A 14,039-nucleotide genomic window follows, 5' to 3' on the forward strand; every position below is an offset into this window, starting at 1 on the left:
GGACAAGACTCTGCTCAAACCAGCTTACACATGAAGGGAAAATAATATAAGTACACTTCCAAGGGCAGGAAGCAATTGGGTCTTAGGACAAAAAGAAGCAAGGGCTTAAATCACACTGGGCTTTCCTTTTCTCTCTGGCATCTGTGCTTCTCTCTATATGTTGCCTTCAGCCTTTTCTCTCTAAAGACTGGCTTCCTCCCTTTTCTACTCTGCAGAGTGGGAGACATAGTGGTACAGAGCTTATTACTTCATAAATAACAATCCAGACTATGAGAGGGAGGTTATGCAACTCTCCAGGCTCCAAATCAAAAAGTCCCAGAGAAAGGACACACTGGCCCCGCACAGGTCAAGTGTCCACTCTTAAACCTGGCGGCTGTGTCCAGAAACTGGAGTCCCTTTGTGATCTAGTTATTCCCACCATGTGGAGGGAAGAGAGGATAAAGGTTACCAAGCATCCTGGTGACAAAGGACCTCGTAAGTCTCATGAGAGAATCAGTGTAGACAATGGCTCTCAACATCAAAGGATAGAAAGGTGAGTGTGTATGTGTAACAGTCATGTGGGGAATTTGTCAGAAATACAGATTCCAGCCCCCTACCCTGCCAAGAGTCTGATTCAGTAGGTCTGAGTTCATGCTGGAATATTCATTGTTCAAACAAGCCTCCCAGGTAATTCTGATGCATTGCCAAGTTAGGGAGGTACTGTCTTAACTTGTGCTTCAAATTCAATTTTATGTCTTTGTTTTATTCATTTCTGTTTGGGAGTTTATTACTCTTCCCACTTTCCTTTCACTTGATAATTTGTACCCTTTCTGGGTTATTTAGGTAGAGACTTAATTCCTGGTTTTTCTTCTTTCTCACTAATAGAGGCCATCACGAGTAATACTTTCTCCTCTAAGTACCAGTCTGGCAGCATCCCATAAATTTATATGTTATGCTGTGTTTATATCTTTGTTCTTTAAATACTCTATTCTGAATTGCTTCTCTTTCCTTGGCTTTATTTAGGAGTACTAACGTCTCTGTGACTGGATAACCCCTTCTTGTTTGTGAAATTTATTTCTAACTTCATTGAACTGCAGTCTTAGGATATGGAAGGCAAAATGTTTCTGTCTTTTCTTATTGAATAAGTGTCTTTGTTTCCTAGTAAGTGATACATTTCATGAAGAATCTATGGAGGAAGGCTAACTGTTCAAGTTCAAGATTTGAGTGCTGCTCCTCTGTCCCCCACTTCCATCAAACTATCACTCTTTAGCACATGTGTGTTTAAAAATGTAGCAGGCAGCAGGTTGCGGTGAAAAGAGCAGGTCCTTGGAGTTGACTCCTGGATGTGTTTCTAATTAGCTCTGTGCAACCTCCTCAAAACAATTCACCTCTTCCACATCTATTCCCTCGTCTGGGGAAATCATGAGTGAAGACGGGCATGCACTGGACATTAGTAGCATCAGTTATGCAGCATTTGCCCCACAGGACAAGCCAGGTTTATTTAGATGAGTAAAGACATTGGAGGGGTTCTGAGAAAGGGGTGTAGTGTTCAGTATCCAAGGTGTGCATTACATCTCTCAGTGAAATGGAGCTGATGGGAGGTATAAAAATTATGTGGAAGTAGACATAAGGGTTGTCTCTGCCTAGCTGCTTTTTGACACATAGAAGAATGTAAGCAATAATACATGAGCCTCTTTCCTCTCCTCCATTCCTGTCCAACTCTTCCTTTAAAAAAAAAAAACAGGTCAGTCAATTCTTCCAGGAAGTATTTACCCACCCCCTCTTCTGCCTCCATCCCATATTGCTGATTCTCATACACACAGATCACTTTGTGTTAGCCGCATTGTCTTTACCTGCTTCCTTATACATCTCCATCATTACACTGAGCTTCTCAGAGGCAAGGACTGGGAATTATTTAGAGGAGAATGAGCAAGAGAGAAGGATCTTGCTATTCAGTACCAGGTTTAAAATAGAGAATGTATTGAAGAGCATAGATACAGCATGCATATTGTCACAGGATGTGGAATGATATATTTATTCAGCAAATATTTATGGAGCACAAATATTATGGAAACCTACCATATGCCAAGCATTGGACATATAGGAGTGAACAAGAGTGTCATGATACTTAGTGGGGAATATGGTGTTCTAAACATAAGGGGGCATGAAGGGGGCAGTCCCAGTGATAGGTGAAATACAGAATGCTGTAGGAGCATGAAAGACTAAGCATCTCATCCTGCACTGGGAGATGAGAGAAGCTACCTAAAGGGTATGGCCTTTAATACAAAGCTCCAAAGATGAGTAGTTAGTAATGCAGGAAAAGGGGACAGGGAAAGGACTTTCAGGCAGAGGGAATAGCAGATAAAAATGCCAGAAGTGATAGTGGGTGCAAGGAAAGGGGTCACATTTAGAGTGGCTAGATGCTAAAGTGTGGGGAAAGCATTAAAAGATAAATGAGCAGCACCAAACCAAATAGGAACTTGTGAACCATGGCAAGGGGTTTGGATTTTCAGAGCAATGGGGACCCACTAAAGAGCTCCTGAAGCAGACCTAAGTGAGAGTTGATGGTGGCTGGAGTGAGGGTGGGGGCAGAGGAGGTGGGTAATGGATAAGGAGAGATGTTTAGGATATAGATGCATAGATTTGGTTATTACTTGGCCACAGAGACAAAGATAGAAGGATGGTCCAGGATGTTTGGGGATTTCAGTGGTATCAGCCACCAAAAAGGAAAGGAACACAGGGGAGATGAATATTTTGGAAGCTAGGTGAACACGGCAAGTTAGATTTGGGCTGGTCACAATCAATATGACTTAGAGTCACCTGAAGGAAATGATATTCCAGCAAATAGTTGGTTATTCATAATAGTAATGACAACAACTCAATGTAGCCCTCACTTGAAGCGTAGGAGGAAAACACTGAGGCACTGATGTCAAGTAACTTGCCCAAGGTCACACGGCAGACATTCCAGTTCCAGAGCTCACAGTAGGGCCTAAAATTCAAGACAGAGGTGTCACAGGCCTGCTAATGTAATTGGAAAGTCATCCACATACAGATAGAGGGTCATTGAAGCCACAAGGATGAAAGTGATGGTCAAGGAACAGAGTGTCAAGTGGGGAGAATCAAGGCTATATGCAGCACCCCAAGAGACACCAATGTTGGAGGACCAGGCAGAGGATGAGAAGCCAAAAGATGAGACCTAGAAGGGAGGGCTACTTAGTGGGTGAGAAGCCAAGAGAATAGGCTATTCCCAAGTCAGAGGGAAAAGGTGTTTCCAGAAGGAGAGAATAGCATTGTCTTAGGCTGCTTGGAAGTCAAGATGAGAACCTAGAAGTGAGTACTGGATTTAAAGATAAGAAAGCCAAAAAATAAAAAATAAAAAATAAAAAATAAAAAATAAAAAATAAAAAATAAAAAAGATAAGAAAGCCATTATTATGGGCAGCCTGGGTGGCTCAGCGGTTTAATGCCGCCTTTAGCCCAGGGCATGATCCTGGAGACCCCGGATCGAGTCCCACATCAGGCTCCCTGTATGGAGCCTGTTTCTCCCTCTGCCCCTGTCTCTGCCTCTCTCTCTCTCTCTCTCTCTCTGTCTCTCATGAATAAATAAATAAATAAAATCTTTTAAAAAAAAAGAAAGCTATTATTACATTGGTAAAAAAAATAGTTTCTGTAGAGTAGTAAGGGCAAAAAATCCATAAGGTCATGAGTTAAGAAGCTAGTTGCAATTGAAGGAATGTAACAGCAAATGTAGACAAGCTTGTGGATGTGCTAGAGAAGGAGAGCCGAATAAGACAATGACCAGGGGGAGTCCCATAGCTTTGCTAGAGAGGATCTCCCTTTATTGTTTACCCATTGTCTGTATGTTAGGTTGACTAGAAGAACGTTCAAGTCCTAAAATATCTAAACAGTGAAGACAATATATTTAAGCATTGATGGGGAAGAAGCAATAGAGAAGGTGAGTTTGAGAACACAGGACAATGAGCATACAATAAGGAGAGTGAGGTCTCTGCTTAGGAAGGAAGCAGAGCTCCAGAAGAAATAGATCCACACCTGAGCAAGGACATTACTCTTAGTGGAAAAGGAAGGAGGGGGAAGGGGGCGCTGGAGGAGAGAATGCAAACCACAGAAACAGAGTAGGATCACTAGCATCGCTGAGCTTGGACACCATGAATTATGCAGCATCAATGAGGCTGGTTGTGTGGTCTTCCTTCAGGTGTGCTCAGCAAGCCCAGGGGTGATGGAGGAGAAGGTATACAAGTGGGGGCTTTGCCAGGAGATTGTAACTGAAAGACACTTGAGCAGAAGAATTGAAAATACTGGTGCTAAAATAGTGGGAGTTGTGTTCTGTGACTCCAGACTGATTGGAGGGGCTGTGGATCCTCTATTGCCATCCCCACCCCAATCCACCACCAACCCGCTGACACCTTTACCATAGAACTCATAGAGTACAGCCAAGATTCTCTCTGGGTCTTCTTGCTCTGGGTATGTCCAGATCACCATCCTGGATGGGGAGTGAGAGTATTACATTACTTAAAATGTAAAATTTTACATTACAGAAAAATTACATTACTTAAAATGATCAGCTTTGGGACCAACTAACACTTTGAGATGTATCTCAGGTCAGGCCCATTTGAAGGAAACTTTATTCTTCCCTTTGTCTAAAGCTCTGAGGTCTTTGGGGAGCTTTCCAGCTGTGGTCTAATTGTAATCCCTAAGTACATATGCTCTGTCCAGAGTCAATATATAGAGTGAATGCAATACCAATGTAAATCCCCATAAGTCCTCTAATAGAATTCGATGGCTCTGAGTGTGGGATGCTTATTCTTCCAGGTAAAGAACCATCAAAGGATTCGTCTTTTAATGGCAGTGATAGCTGATCCCTTCTGAACGATTAAGATGTGAATTGTCAACCACAGCAACCATCCTGCACTGAGTCAAAAGCAGCAAAGTTCACTAGAAGAGATTCCCAAGATGAATTTGGACCCTGGTAAAACTAACAGTAGGCCAGCAAAAGAACACATTGGGGAAAGAAATTGTTATTTAATAAACATCACTGGGACAGTTGGCTAACGGGCCAGGGGAGAGTTCATTTAAATTCATACAGCATGCCTGTCAAGTTCAGTTGTCTCTTACCGTTAATCTGTGACAAACCTGGAGACAAGGGACTGGCATCGCCATCCCTGCTGCCGCCGATGAGGAGATAAATTCCCAGCTATTGAAGAAACAGATATCATCTGATGGATGGGTTCAAATACATAAGAATGAAAATTTTGCACCACAATGTAATAAAAATAAATATTAAAAGGAAAGCAGTGGCATCCATTATGTCTGTCACATTCCCCTTCCCAGGTCTGCTTACTGCCCAAAACAGATAAAGGATGGGCTGCTGTGTGATGGCCCCTGATAAGTGGTCAAAGGAGATGAACAGAATCACACCGGGAAATGGAGGTAGTAAATCACCATGTGGAAACATGTGCGATCTCGCCAGCTATGAAATAAAATTTAGATCCAAGCAACTTTCAGGTCCCATTACATGCCTATTAAAGCCGCAAAAATAAATATGAGAAAAACCCAAGATTGGCAGCTGGTGGAAGTACATCCTTTAGCATTGCTTTCTAGAAAAACTGGACCAATTTACATAAGCAATCAGGCAACATGAATGAAACCTGAGCCACTGTTTATACTCTCTGACCCAGTAATTCTCTCTTTGGTAACAAACCCCATGATATTAGCCCAAAAGAAAGGAAAACACATCCATGGCAGCATTACCCATAATAACTAGAAATTGTCAACAACCCAAAGGCCGAAGAAGAGGGGGCTGACCAAATGAAATGGAATGTGTTAACACAGTGCCATTATAACACAAATAACATGATGCTATTATAAATGACAAATATGGGGATTTGGTAGATTCTGGAACATTTCTATGAAATATGCATGGTCATCATTAGTGTGCATATCAAATGTCTTCCTAGATATTGATAAAGAAGAGACTCCGGATGGGATAAAATTCACTGAGAGTTTAATGTTCATTAAGATTTTATGATGAGTTGGATACTAATTTTAACCATTCATTCAACATTCATCAAGTATTGACCACATGCCAGACACTAAGGGTATTAAGATGCAGAAGCAATGCTTTCTGCACCCAAGAGCCCATGGTCAAAAGGGAAAATAGACCGACAGACATAAAGACACACATACACATACTACAATCGAGTGTGGCAAATGGTACAAGAGGTGTAGATAGTGTGTCGTGTGCAGAAGGGAAGGCATGTGTGTGGTGTGGATGGTATCACATATCTTCGTACTCAGGATTAGGATAGTTCACAGTTTGGGCAGAAATGGAAGACTTGTTCCATGGAGAGGGAATAACACTGAATAGGCTATAGCCATATAGATCTAGGGTAGGTGTGTGTGTGTGTGTGTGTGTGTGTGTGTCTACTTCACTAGATCTGCAGGGCCTGAAGAGTCTGGGATAATTCTTTCTTGGGACCTAGAACTGGTGTCCCAGGGCCAACTCAGCCATGCCTTTTTCTATGACTACCTTCCAACCTCAGTGCATCCCCTTGCCCCATTCAGCACACCACACACCTCCTCACTGAATCATTTAGGGCCATTTGCCCTGGGCAAAAATGTCCTTGTATTGTATACTGTGTGAATAGGATTATTCTGAAAGACTTCTCAAATAGGGAAAGATTCTTACTTTATGTGGTCCATATCTTACTCATTGTGGAGTGTTCTTTCTTAAAAGGATGCTTGGATAAGATCCAACCATAATAAAAGGAATCATGGAATCCTAAGTGAAATTACACTGTTGCTGGTTTCCTGAATGTGCTGGATGTGTAAACCATTGTTAATAAATTTAGTAAAGTGGAAAAAGTAATCAGCAACACAATCCCCTGGCTCAGATGAATATTAATAGACATGCAGTGTATAGAATGTTGTCAAGAAATCATGGGAGCAAGTAGCCACAAGTTGGCATTTGAATGCTGATGTTTTGAAAGCTGTGGGCATTATTATAATTCAACGTATAGTTTGGCTTGACAATGCACAGCTTGGCATTTAGAAACTAGTGTGTGAGAGAGAGAAAGAGCTGGGGGCTCTGAGAAGGAAACAAGAACATAAATCAAGAGATTCTTATGTGATAATAAGAGAAGAAGGGCTTGGTGAAATGGTGTGACTATCAACACATCAGCATGAACTTGTGACTTTGAAAAAAATCTCCTGGGTCTGCTGAGATGACCTACACTGCCTGTGGTGCAACTTGCATGCAATCAGTTAGCATGCAAAGTGACAAACAGCCACAAGCCTAGAACCCCATCCTCCTTTACTGTCATCTGAGCAGAGCAGGGCTTCTTTCCAGGGAAGAAATCTGAGTCAGGAGCATCAAAGCAGTTGGAGAATTGGAGGGGGCTGGGGGCGGTGCATGCTGGACCGCCATGCAGGTGAGCTCAGGCTGCGTGGGAAGAGGGTCCCTCTTGGGCAAGTTGTCATGCAGCAGCAAGTGGATCTTCAACTTGATCATCAAGGCAATAATTATAGCTAACTGAGCAGGCTAAGAGTCTATAAAAGACACTTGAGTTTGAGATGATCCTTTGAAAACGAATGTGAATGTGAAGTGAGCTGACAAGATGGAGTCATGGCAGCTGAAGTGTTGTTAAGAGAAGTCAGGAAACGCTACACATCGATCACACCGTGTTATCGGAAATCCATCCCTGAGTTGCCGCTTGCCTCCAAGTTACAAATCAGTTTCTCTTGTCCGACAAGCTTTCAGGCATCCCAAGCAGTTCAGCCGAAGTTTCAAAATTTGTCCAGATGATGTTATCATGATGCCTTTAAATCACGCATAGTGAGAGAAGCAATGAGTAGAATGTAGTGACTCAAGAAGTCTCTGGGTCTCGTGCACAAACTGGGTCCCCTGCCTTTGCCCTGGGAATGGGTCATGATCAGTCAAGGTTGCTAGATGGAACCAGCGCTTCGGAGATGGCTAGAAGGGAGTCTCAGCGGGAGAGTACCAGTAGGGAGGATTGTGTGCCTGCCTGCCAGCCCGGCCACCCTTCCTCTGAGGACATGCACTCATTTCTTTGGCTTCTTCTTTAAACGGTCTAGGCTCTGAATCTGGATTGGGATTGTGTGCCACAAACTGCTCTCTGCTCACCAAAATCTAGGTCTTCCCGTTTAGCCACAGCTAGACTGTATTTCCCATTTTCTCCTGCAGTCATCCATGGCCTTGTGGTTAAATTCTGCCCTGGCCAATGGGAGATGAGCAGAAATTTGTGCCATTTCCAGGACTGTCTCCTACACAGCTTTCATGGGCACTCCCCTTTGCTGGTGCTACTCTCTGGCTGGCTGATGTGGAGACACCCCTTGAATCCTCTTGGAAGCCTATAGCTGAAGGTGATAGAACATCCAGGAACCTGGGCCCCAGAGACAACATGAAGAATGGCATCCTACTGACCTGATCATACACTAGACCTGTAAAAGAGGGGAAAAATGGCTTCTGTCACACCCAAGCCACTATACAGTTTGAGGTTTGCTTGTTATAGCAGCAAGGATTACCCTAACCCACTCAGATGGCAGAGAGAGTTTAAACCGTCGCCACCTAGGTCTGACTCTGATTGAATCTAGCTAATGGATAATTTCACTGACCTCCCTTGCTTTTGGTAACCAGAGGAATGGCAGCATCATATGCTTGAGGCTGGCTGGCACAAAATGCTGCAGGGTCACCAAGACAAGGTGATCCATCCATGTGCTATCTAAACTATGACCTACTGGATCCATAATGTGTTGGCTGCTGTCCCAGGAGCAGAGGCCAGCTCTGAGCACCAGAAAAAATGGTGGCAGAAAAGAGAGCTTGCAAGGGAGGCCCATGCAGTCAAACAGTGGGCATCATTTGCCAGCCACAGGAGCATACAGTGTACCTCCTAGAAAAGAATCCCTTCAGATCAGTGTAATAAATCTTCTTTTAAATAACACATGGTTGGGCTTGTTACGTCTGCTTTCAGAGCCCTGAAACAAGCTAAAAGAGCAATTCACATGAGCCACAAAGGGAAGTGACAACTTGGACAGGAACCAACCCCCTCCATAGCTGACCAGGTGTTTAAAGAAGAGACTTGGATATCTTACTTAAGACTTCTCAAGGGATGCCTGGGTGGCTTAGTGGTTGAGTGTTTGCCTTTAGCTCGGGTTGTGATCTAGAGGTCCTGGGATTGAGTCCCACATCAGGCTCCCTGCTTCTTGCAGGGAGCCTATTTCTCCCTCTGCCTATGTTTCTGCCTCTCTCTCTGTGTCTTTCATGAATAAATAAAATCTTTAAAAAAATAAGTTAAAAAAAGACTTTTCAAGAAGCCATAAATTCATATACTTGCATCAGATTTCAGCCTCACAGTCAGTTCTTGACTCTGATGAACTACTCTGAAGAAGCAAGCCAATGGCAAAGAGATAGTAAACCAAGTCGCATACAACAAAGTCCAAGGGCTGTTTTGTGGCATGAAAAAAAGACCCCAGGAGGCTGTGATGTCAGTCTTTACATATATGAGGGATTTCCAGCTGGGTCCAATAGGGCCAGCGTCAGTGTACAGTTAGATAGATAGACAGATTTAAACACTCAGTGGAAAGAAGAATCAATTCTCTTACAGTCACAGCTATCCCAGGGTGGAATGAGTTGGTCTGAAGAGTGGTGAGCTCCCTATCATTAGAGGGATGCAGACAGAATTGGAATGGCTATCTCTCAGAGAGGTTGTCTGGGATAGTAGGGAGATGTGTTTGCAGGACCCTTCAGGTCCAAAATGTTATGCTTCTGAGACAAAATTCTTTCCCCAAACAGACTGGCATCTAGTGTTTTGTGTTCTCCATTCCAGTATCCACTCTCTTTTCTTGTGATAATCAATGCCCCAAGCATGCTTTGCAGGGACCATCTCTCCTAATCTGTGGACTCTGGGACAAGTGGAGCCAACCCCAGTCCAAGGCACAAAGCATGTTATTCATGTCCACTAAGCTTAAGGCCAGGACGTATCTCTGACGATGGTGATTAGTTCAGGAGTGAGTGAACAACCTAAGTTAGCCCAATCAAAGTGAATTCTGGGGCTTTTGTAGGAGCTACAAGGGAGAAAATCTTGTTCTTGTTCTTTTTTGCAGGCCTAGAAACAGGCAAGCTGAAACCAATGCCAGTATGCAAGGCCTAAAGATGGAACCACCAGCAGTACTGGAGTAAGAAGCAGTGAAAAATCAGGTCCTGATCATACTGCCTAAGCACCTGGATCCAGCTATACCTGAAGCCAATGGCTTTTCAGTTTATTAAACTAGTATAATACTTTTTTTAAAAGATTGTATTTACTTATTTGAGAGAGAACACGAGTAGAGTTAGGGGCAGAGGGAGAAGCAGACTCCTCACTGAATGAGGAGCCTGATGCAGGGCTCGATATCAGGACCTTGAGATCATGACCTGAGCCAAAAGCAGGCACTTAAACTGACTGAGCCACCCAGGCAGCCCAGTATAATTCCTTTTTGATCAATACACTTAAGGATGTGATTTTTTTCCTTCACTTTCAACAGAGTATTCTTACTAATGTGACAGGTTTTAATGGAGGAGTCTTAGGAAATAACTTAAAGGTCTTGTGGGAGTAAGGAGAATAAAAAATCAACACAGACCCCAGAAAAGGCTGAAGAAAGAGGAGAGGGGATGTGTTAGCCTTATCATGGCACCTGGAAGGGTGGGCCAACTAGGGGAGAGCCAACCACCTGGAGTACACATTTTCAGTATTCTCTCTCAAATTCCAGCCCAATATAATCACCCTGAATATTCAAAACCATCCTACACAAAACTGCTCTTTGAAGCATTAGGTGTAACAGTGAAAAATCTGAAACAGTCTAAATGTCCAACAATCAGGAGTCGGTCTAGTGAGCTTGCTGCCTTCAGAATGACACTTATGAAAAGCGTGTAACAACATGGAAAATACTTATGGTAGTCAGTGAGACCAGGGCGTGAAATTGTACAGCCAATATGAATTCAACTAGGAGAAAGGGGGAGGAAGAATTATATATGGGAAAAACAATGAAGTAAATGTACCCAAAAGTGAATGCTTGAGCAGTGGGACCATTCTTCTTTCCATTTTGCTTTACTTCCTAAATTCTCTTTGTGTTTTTAAAATGGAAGAAAGTTTTTTCTGATGTTGGCTGATGATATACAGAGAGAGAGATGCACATGCACACAACCAATTTCTGAAATAAGAGACATCACTACCCATCTGCCCAGCTAGAGGTGGAAGACTTTGGTAGGGCAGTCAGATGCAGCTCCAGGTAGTCCTTTCAGTGGCCTAGATGACCCGATGCCGATCTGTGTATCCCCCTGCATGACAGCATCCTCCTCTATCAAAGATAAGGTGTCAGAACAGATGTCCCAGAAATAGCACTAAACAGGAGTCTGAAAGCCCAGGTTCTCTGCCCTACCGGCTCAGCCAGACTTTGCTGAATAAATTCCCCCCAGAATCTCAGTGCCATCCATGGGGACGTCCCAGCCACCCTGCCCTGCCCATGGGCTGTGAGTCACTGTACACGGATGGGAGGTTGCCTGGATAGAAAGCCCTTGCCTACTCGGTGCTGCCTGGACCCCATCTGCTGTCATCTCTGCTCACTCGAGTTAAGCCATCTGTAAATAGCAAGACAGCCTTCTCTCTGATGGCTCTTGGGGCTGTGCCCTTTCTGATTTTCCTGTGGCAAAGTCTGTTTACCCACTCTTCAGAGCCACACTTGGGCAGATCAGAGCCCAGAACCACTAAGGACACAGATCCCAGAAGGAGAACATCCTGGGAGTTCACAGTCATAGATTCCAAGTGTGTGGCTCTCGGGACACCCCAGCAGAGTGCCTGATGATACATATCTTAGAGGGCAGCCTTCTCCAAAGGGACAGACCAGTCTTCATTTCATTAAAGACTTCAGGCCTGGAGGGCAGGCAGGGGCAGGGGGTGGTATAGTCACACCAGCTGGTCAGAAAGCAAAGCTCCAGAATAGGGGCTGTCTAGCTGCAGAACCCACTTCTTGGAGGGGCTCAGGAGCAGAATGTGCAAGAACATAAGAGTTGAGAACTGGAAGGGTCACAGGGAGGATTTACCCTCCTGCTCCTAGTCCAGATAGAGAAACCAAAGCCAGAAAGAACTGCAACCAGGTCCCGTGGCTCTGTTTGCAGCAAAGTTCAGGCCGACACCAACTTTCCTAACCCCTGCTTTTGCACCAACCCAATCAGCACCTCTGCCTGGGATGGGTAAAGAGGAAGAGTCTGCCCAAGGCAGAAGGAAGCCAAATGACGAGGGCCCTGCACCTTGTGCTGGGGGAGTGTTTTCATCTGTTCCTGAGTGTGGAGCACTTCAGCCCTAATCTCTCCAACTCTCACCCAAGCTGGGATTCTCCAGGACACTGTGAAGAGAGGGTTGTTGTCACTGTCCATGCTTAGACTCTGTCCTCTCTGTTCTGGATGTTTATGGCAGCCTCCACTCTGGCCTCTTGAGGAAAGACTCCTACCTGCAAGCACCAGTGGGTCCCCATTGCTCTGTGCTAAGACCCTGGCCCTCCACCTGACTGTAGCAGGCCCTCATGACCCAGCTCCCATCTCCCCCCTGCAATCCCATTCCAGCTGCATTGAGCCTGCTGAGTTTAGGATGACCACATACACAACCGTCCCCACCGAACACATTTGAGTGGAAGACATCTCCCTGAACAGTTATGCTGGAAGACTGTGCAGTAGCTGGGCTGTCCCAGACATATCTGGGCCTGTGACCACTCTAGGTTCTTCTGAGACATGTTTTGAGTATGTTTCTATACTCTATTCTCTAATCTCTCCCCTTTCTACTTGGTAAAGCCCTACTCATCCTTCAAGACGAGTTGAAATCACACATCCTCTGTGAAGTAGTCTTCCTTGCCCCCAAAGACAGGTTTGATTACTCTCCTCTGCAACCAAACGTTCTGGTTCATACATCTGCTATGACACTGGACGTGTTGTCTTGAACCAGGGCTTCTTGACCTCGGCACCTGTTGACATTAGGGGCAAGATAACGCATTGTTGTAGGAGGATGTCCTGGGCATTATAAAATCTTCTGCAGCATCCTTGACCTCTACCCAGTAGCCCACCGACCCCCACCTAGTCATGACAAAGGTTTCTAGATGTAACCAAAACTACCCCTAGCTGAGAGCCTTACAATTGTGTTTGGGTGCCTTTTCTTCCAAGAGAGCATTTGGTTCTCTTCTGCACTGGTCAGAACCCAGCGAGTAGTAGGTGCTTAGTAGAAATGGCCTCCCAAATGAAAGAGTGAAACCCAGAAGGAACCCAGAAAGGTGGTCTGGCTCTCTAGCTCCATTGAGTGAGTGCGTTCTCATTCATGACCATTAGAGGTCAGAAAAGGCCTGCAAAAAGTGACGAGCGGCACTTGGGAAGGCAGGGGAACAGAGATAATGGGGTTAGGGAGCTGGGTTCCCTCCGTGGTCCTGAGGCCTGGGCTGCCAGGGCCCCGCTCTTCCTTGCTGCCCCCTCATCTCTCTGCTCTATAAACATTCCTGATCCCAGGTTTCCATCCTCAAACCTCCACTCTTTTCCATCTATTTCCTCCCTGGATGACCTCATCCAGTGTTGTGATTTTAAACACCATCTATACGCTGATAACTCACAAATTTGTATCTGTAGTCGGATACCTCCTCAAATTCAGGTGTGTATCCCAACTGCCTACCTCAACCTCCCTTGGGAGGTCTAATTAATCAGGCATGTGGGCCTTAATAAAGCCGAACCTTAGCTCCTAACCTCCACCCACCCCCACCTCTGGACAAACCCCACTCCTCCCCCACCAGAATCAACAGCTACTCTGTCCCTCCGACTGCCCCAGCCTAAACCCTTGGGCTCCCTTCTCTCTCCATCCTACGTCCAATCCATCCAAGCTGTCAGCTGGACCTGCTGAATACTCCCCTGCACCCTCCCTCGCTCTACACTCTATTCTTCACAGCAGTCGGGGCAGCCCAGGAGATCCAAGGTCTTGCCCCTTCTCAAGAAGGGAATATGAATTCAACTGCACTTAA

At 44.8% G+C, this 14,039-nt stretch overlaps 1 long non-coding RNA gene across 1 annotated transcript; it reads left to right on the top strand.

The window, feature by feature from the left end:
• Nucleotides 1–325: 325 nt before the first annotated feature.
• LOC144285276 (uncharacterized) lies at nucleotides 326–10,253 on the top strand. The gene is made up of 3 exons (XR_013353603.1): nucleotides 326–532; nucleotides 4,809–4,965; nucleotides 10,119–10,253. It is a non-coding gene; the product is annotated as an uncharacterized LOC144285276 (long non-coding RNA).
• The last annotated feature ends 3,786 nt before the right edge of the window (nucleotides 10,254–14,039 follow it).

Source organism: Canis aureus, chromosome 16, assembly GCF_053574225.1.
Source record: "Canis aureus isolate CA01 chromosome 16, VMU_Caureus_v.1.0, whole genome shotgun sequence".
Lineage (NCBI taxonomy): Eukaryota > Metazoa > Chordata > Mammalia > Carnivora > Canidae > Canis > Canis aureus.